Genomic DNA, 7,290 nt, shown 5'->3' on the forward strand with positions numbered 1-7,290 from the left:
CAGTGCATCTGGAAAGTATTCACAGCGCTTCACTTTTTCCACATTTTGTTATGTTGCAGCCTTATTCCACACTGGAATAAATTAATTTTTCCCTCAAAATTCTACACACAATACCCCATAATGACAACGTGAAAAAAAGTTTTGGGTGATTTTTGCTAATTTATTAAAAATAAAAAATCACACGTACGTAAGTATTCACAGCCTTTACCATGAAGCGCAACATTGAGCTCAGGTGCATCCTGTTTCCACTGATCAACCTTGAGATGTTCCTACGGCTTAATTGGAGTCCACCTGTGGTAAATTCAGTTGATTGGACATGATTTGGAAAGGCACACACCTGTCTATATAAGGTATCACACTTGACAGTGCATGTCTGAGCACAAACCAAGCATGAAGTCAAAGGAATTGTCTGTAGACCTCTGAGACAGGATTGTCTCGAGGCACAAATCTGGGGAAGGGTACAGAAAAAAAATCTGCTTTGAAGGTCCCAATGAACACAGTGGCATCCATCATCCGTAAATGGAAGAAGTTTGGAACCACCAGGCCTCTTCTTAGAGCTGGCCGGCCATCTAAACTGAACGTTCGGGGGAGAAGGGCCCTAGTTAGGGAGGTGACCAAGAAACCTTATGGTCACTCTGTCACATCTACAGCATTCCTCTGTGGAGAGAGGAGAATCTTCCAGAAGCACAACCATCTCTGCAGCAATGAACCAGTCAGGCCTGTACGGTAGAGTGGCCAGACGGAAGCCACTACTTAGTAAAAAGCACATGGCAGCCCACCTGGAGTTTGCCAAAATGCACTTGAAGGACTCTCAGACCATGAGAAACAAAATTCTCTGGTCTGATGAGACAAAGATTGAACTCTTTGGCGTGAATGTCAGGCGGCATGTTTGGAGGAAACCAGGCACCGCTCATCACCAGCCCAATACCATCCCTACAGTGAAGCATGGTGGTGGCAGCATCATGCTGTGGGGATGTTTTTCAGCGGCAGGAACTGGGAGACTAGTCAGGATAGAGGGAAAGATGAATGCAGCAATGTATAGAGACATTCTGGATGAAAACCTGCTCCAGAGCGCTCTTGACCTCAGACTGGGGCGACGGTTTATCTTTCAGCAGGACAACGACCCTAAGCACACAGCCAAGATATCAAAGGAGTGGCTTCGGGACAACTCTGTGAATGTCCCTGAGTGGCCCAGCCAGAGCCCAGACTTGAATCCAATTGAACATCTCTAGAGGGATCTGAAAATGGCTGTGCACCGACGCTTCCCATCCAACCTGATGGAGCTTGAGAGGTGCTGCAAATAGGAATGGGTGAAACTGCCCAAAGATAGGTGTGCCAAGCTTGTGACATATTCAAAAAGACTTGAGGCTGTAAGTGCTGCCAAGGGTGCATCAACAAAGTATTGAGCAAAGGCTGTGAATACTTATGTACATGTGCTTTCTTAGTTTTTTATTTTTAATAATTTAGCAAAATTCTCAAAAAAACTTTTTTCACGTTGTCAATGTGGAAAAAGTGAAGCGCTGTGAATACTTTCCGGATGCACTGTGTATGAAACATAAATGCATTTTGTGCTTAGACTTGGGTCTCATCGCCGTGATATCTCATTATGGTATGCAATAATTCCAAAATACGGAAAAATCCGTTATCCAAAATACTTCTGGTCCCAAACATTTCTGATAAGGGATACTCCAGGGGTTCTCAAACTCGGTCCTCAGGACCCCACACAGTGCATGTTTTGCAGGTAACCCAGCAAGTGCACAGGTGTATTAATTACTCACAGACACATTTTAAAAGGTCCCCAGGTGGAGCTAATTATTTCACTTGCGATTCTGTGAGGAGACCTGCAAAACATGCACCGTGTGGGGTCCTGAGGACCAAGTTTGTGGGATACTCAACCTGTATTGAAGTCCTAGCTACAGAGGCTATGGATACTTAGTTTCAATGAGGTTCCTTTGGAAATATTACATTATTATTATATATTTTTATTTTTATAGCACCTTTGATCTATAGAGCCTTTAAGAGGACCCTTATCTTCTAGATAAATTGTAGTTCTAAATAAAAAGCAAGTTATGGCTGACTCTATTTTTGGAACCTGACTCCATTTCAATGTCTTTGTCATCAAAAGGATACACACATTCCAGCATTAACCCCTTCTCCGCTGGCTTTCTCACACTTCCGTCTTCTAAGCCTCACAAAGAAAGACAATGGTTCTTGTTTCACCAATAATCCACTTTTCCAAAATACCAAGAAGCAGGAGGCTATGTGTAGGCTTCTGCACTTGGAATGAATTTTTAATTTTACGGTTTTGATTTAAACAGATTAGACTAACTTGTTTGAATTACTGTTTTCCAATGTTTGGGAGTAAATTGCTGATTGTCCTTTGCTCCCATCCATTACCAGATCTTCATTCCAACCGCCCATCGAGTTGGATGAAAGTTGGTCTAGTGCAGCCAATTCCCAAACTCGGTCCTTAAGGCGCACTAACAGGGCAGGTTTTAGTGATATCCTGGCTTCAGCACAGATGGTTAGATCTAAATAAGTGAGGTACTAATTAAGTCACCTGTCCTCAAGCCTGGGTATCACTAAAACCTGGACTGTTATAGGCCCTACACACATGCCGATTTGTTTGAAAGATATGAACGATCTCGTTCATATCTTTTAGTGTGGAGGCTCCAGCGATGAACGATGCGCGGCCCCTCGCTCGTTCATCGCTGGTCCCCCGTCGGCTGTGCATGCAGGCCAATATGGACGATCTCGTCCATATTTGCCTGCACTTCAATGGAGCCGCGTGACGGGGGGAGTGAAGAAACTTCACTCCCCCCGTCACTGCCCCCCCTCCGCCACCGGGTCGCTCGGCGGCCGTATCCGCCGTCGGGCAGCTCGGCGGCGGATCGGCCAGTGTGTAGGGCCCTTAAGTGTGCTTTGAGGACCGAGGTTGGGAATGCCTGATCTAGTGTTTGGGCAGCTTTAGAGAGAGAAAAAGAAAACACAGGACCCCGGGAAGGGACCGTGATGAGATAGTATGCAAAGATATGGGAAGCAGTCTGCATATTGCAGGTACCCGGCGTACATGGTAGCAACAGATGAGTAATAGGTGATAATGTTGAAAAATGAGCGAGGACCTACTGCAAAATACAACAATACTCCATGTCCTGCAATCATGGGTGGAGTAGAAGCATGCAACTGTAAACTCCAGTTACAACTCCTGTGCTTCTAAGGCTGGAAGGTGGCCAGTAGGCCTTTACAGTGATGGGGGCAAATGTTATAGCCAGTGACATTCAGGCTTAGGTGGGTCTGCCCAGCGGAAAATGGGGCGATCATTTAAAGAGCAATACTGACCAGTCACTCGTCCTCTCCCCTCTGTCAATAGCCACTGCGGTCTCCCGCATCCATGACTACACCGTGGTACCCCACACCTAGGGAGCTCAATCCTACGTCCATCCAGCCTATAGGGATTCAAACGCTCCCTAAAAACCTCACCTGTTCTTCAAAGCCTACCGGTGTGCCTCCTAACTACTTTTCCTGCTCTTACATCCTCCCTCTGTGTCACTCCATCTTGCATCAACCCCTCCACTTTAGAGTGTAAGCTCTCATCCTCGTTTTCTTGTCTGCCTCATTATGTCCACCTGTATGTCCTTGAACTGCTGCATGTTCTCTATGCAATCGTTTATTAAGGGGGTAATTCAAACCTGATCGATAGCAGGCGATTTTTGCACTGCTGCGATCAGATAGTCGCCGCCTACAGGTGGAGTGTATTTTAGCTGTGCAAGTGTGCGATCGCATGTGTAGCAGAGCTGTACAAACTGATTTTGTGCAGTCTCTGCGCAGCCCAGGACTTACTCAGCCGCTGCGATCACTTCAGCCTGTCCAGGACCGGATTTACATCAGACACCCTCCCTTCAAACGCTTGGACACGCCTGCGTTTTTCCAGACACTTTCTGAAGATGGTCAGTTTACACCCACAAACACCTTCTTCCTGTCAATCTCCTTGCGAACGCTCCTGCGATTGGATCCTTCGCACAAACCCGTCGCAGGCCGGCGATCCCCGTTGCAGCCGTGCGATGCACCGACACGGTGCATACACATGCGCAGTTCGGATCTGACCGTTCGCTGAAAACACACAGCCGCGATCAGATCTGAATTACCCCCCAAGTCTTATGTATCACATAGTTATATAGGCTGCACTCTTCCATTGTACGGTGCTGAGGACTTACGTGGTGACTTACAAATAAACCGTAATAATAATATTATACACTGGCAACAGTTTAGCGCTGAGACTGGTTTCCTGTGATCTGTACGTTAGTTTCATTGTGACATGTGAGTGAGGAGGTGTGTTACGTCTTGCTCAGACTGCTGCCGGATTCGCTTTGTACTCGCAAGACTAAAATAGATGTTTTTTCATTATCCGAAATAGCCAAGTGCGGAATAACAGCAGTGAAATGTTAATCTGGGGATTTGTGCTAATCTTTGGGGAATTTGTGCTGCTGGAGGAAATCTCAGCTGTCCAGGGGAAGCTGGTTATATAATATGTAAGGTTCTAAGAGCTTGTCCTCAGTAGACTGCAGGAGAGTCATTAAATTGTCCACAAATTATTTTTAAACTATTGAGCAAATTTTGTTTTTATTGGGAGGGGTTTTGTGGCGTGAGATATAACTTTGGAAAAAAAATGGTGACGTGTCAAATACTTTATAGGCCCTAATTCAATGTTGTTTGCAAAACAACATTTTCCTCTAATGGGCAAAACCATGTGCACTGTAGGTGGGGCAGATATAAGAGCCGGCCCTACTCAATATGATACCGTAGTCAAGATTTTGGCTGGTGCCCCCTAGCACCGCCGCTAGTTCTGCAGGAGATGCCTTGCATGAGTCAGTTGGCAGCTCTGCTAACGTTGGGCGCCTTTTGTTTATGAAAATGCATCTAATTTGCATTACTATGTGGCTAGGACGCACAAGCAGCTTCTGCTGATTAAAATGATATGCGACATGCCTATATTCTATGTGCGACTGCAGCTGTATCGGCATATGAAATGCTACATTACAGTGATTTCCAGGAATACACTGCAACGTAGCATTTCGTAAGCAGATACAGCCGCAGTCACACACACAGAATATAGGCATGCCGCATATCATTTTAATCAGCAGAAGCTGCTTGTGCCCCTAAGCATACCAAATGCCCTAGGCATTTGTCTAGTTTGCCTATGCCTAAGACCGACTCTGGCAGATATAACATGTGCAGAGAGAGTTAGATTTGGGTGGGTTATATTGTTTCTGTGCGGGGTAAGTACTGGCTGCTTTATTTCTACACTGTAATTTAGATTTCAGATTGAACACACCCCACCCACATCTAACTCTCTCTGCACATGTTACATTTGACCCACCTGCAGTGCACATGGTTTTGCCCATTAGAGGAAAATGTTGTGCCTAATCTGTACTGTTGATGTGACGCATTTTGCCCATTATAGTTGGTGACGAATACACCAATGTCCTCTCATTCTCGTGAGGGGGTGGTAATAATGATATATATGATATGTCCGTTTAAATATCCAACTCAATAGATTACATTGAATTTTTACACCAGTAGTGTAAAAACAATAAAGAAAGATCCACTAAGGAACAGTAATTGAAAATGGCTGTAGTTCCCTTCTCAGTTTGAGACATCTTGAAAGGATTTCCCCCTTCGCCTCCCCCCAATCTAGCACTGGATTAGATTTAGTTTTTCTCACTTCCTTTGGAACGCTAACATGCATTTTAGTTTATCGATTGTTTTGTTAGTTTTCTACTTGCTTTTTTATTGCTTTAGCCTAATACTTCAAAAAGATTGTCAAACACAATGAAAAAATAAAGATAAATTAAAAATAATCATCAATAAAACATAAAGATACCAGGAAGGTTCTACAAATAATACAGACAAAAACAAATAATGAAGAAGCTGCAGTTTGGACCAGTGCAGTCTTGTCCTGTGATATTTGATGGTTCTAAAAAGGGGGGTCGTTCCTAGTTGGACGCTAGCTGAAAATGTTCACTGTGCAGCGATGATGCAAAAAAATGTCACTTCTGCGCATGCGTATGCGGCGCAATGCGCAAGCACGACGTACTTTCACAACGGGCGATGTAGTTTCACACAAGGTCTAGTGAAGCTTTTCAGTCGCACTGCTGGCCGCAGAGTGATTGACATGAAGGGAGCGTTTCTGGGTGTTAACTGACCGTTTTCAGGGAGTGTTCGAAAAAATGCAGGCGTGCCAGAAAAAAACGCAGGCGTGGCTGGCCGAATGCAGGGCGTGTTCGTGATGTCAAAACAGGAACTGAATAGTCTGAAGTGATCGCAAGCGCTGAGTAGGTCTGAAACTGCACAAAATTATTTTGTAGCCGCTCTGCGATCCTTTCGTTCACTATTCTGCTAAGCTAAAATACACTCCCAGAGGGCGGCGGCATAGCGTTTGCACGGCTGCTAAAAACAGCTAGCGAGCGATCAACTCGGAATGACCCCAAGATCTTATAAAGTAACGTGTATTGCTCCTGAGTGCTGGAGAGTGCGCAACTCCGATTGATCCGAAACCTGGAGATCAGTCAGATAAAGTTTTTATAACATTTGTTTTAAACTTTCTCAGTCTCTGCACCGTGGCCTCTGGTGAGAAATCCCGGGGTATAGGATGTAAATAAATGAGGCACCTTCTGGAAATATACTGTAGATATATCTCTCTGGCAGGACAACTTGCAATGTCTTATGGTATCAGGTGCATGAATCATTCTAACACAGGCCCTCATTCAGACCTGATCTTTAGCACATCTACGATCAGCTTCCCTGACATGCGGGGAAGGGGGGGACGACACTCAGCACAGGCTAGTCCACCCCGCATGTCAGGGCCGATCCCCCGCACAAGTACAAAAGCATTGCACAGCGGCTGTGTGTGATGTCACGTAGCTGCCGCGGCCACCCCCCCAATGGTTCGGGCACGGCTGCGTTGCCCGGACGGCGCCTCTTAAACAGTGGCCAAACGCCGCCGGCCCGCCCAGCGACCGCCTCTGCCTGTCAATCAGGCAGAGGCGATCGCAGGGCTAAGACAGCCGTCGGCTGTCTGCCATGCGCCGGTGCACTGCGGTGCCGGCGCATGCGCAGTTCAGACCCGATCGCCCGCTGTGCGAAAACGCACAGCACCGATCGGGTCTGAATGAGGCCCACAGTCAGTAGAAGGTCTTCTTTTGCTTCTTCTCAACCAGTGGTTCTCACTGTCCTCTCATCTACCACCTGCTGTAAACACAAGATGGTCAGAGAGCAGAGACAGGGAGATCC

Source organism: Pseudophryne corroboree, chromosome 3, assembly GCF_028390025.1.
Source record: "Pseudophryne corroboree isolate aPseCor3 chromosome 3, aPseCor3.hap2, whole genome shotgun sequence".
NCBI lineage: Eukaryota > Metazoa > Chordata > Amphibia > Anura > Myobatrachidae > Pseudophryne > Pseudophryne corroboree.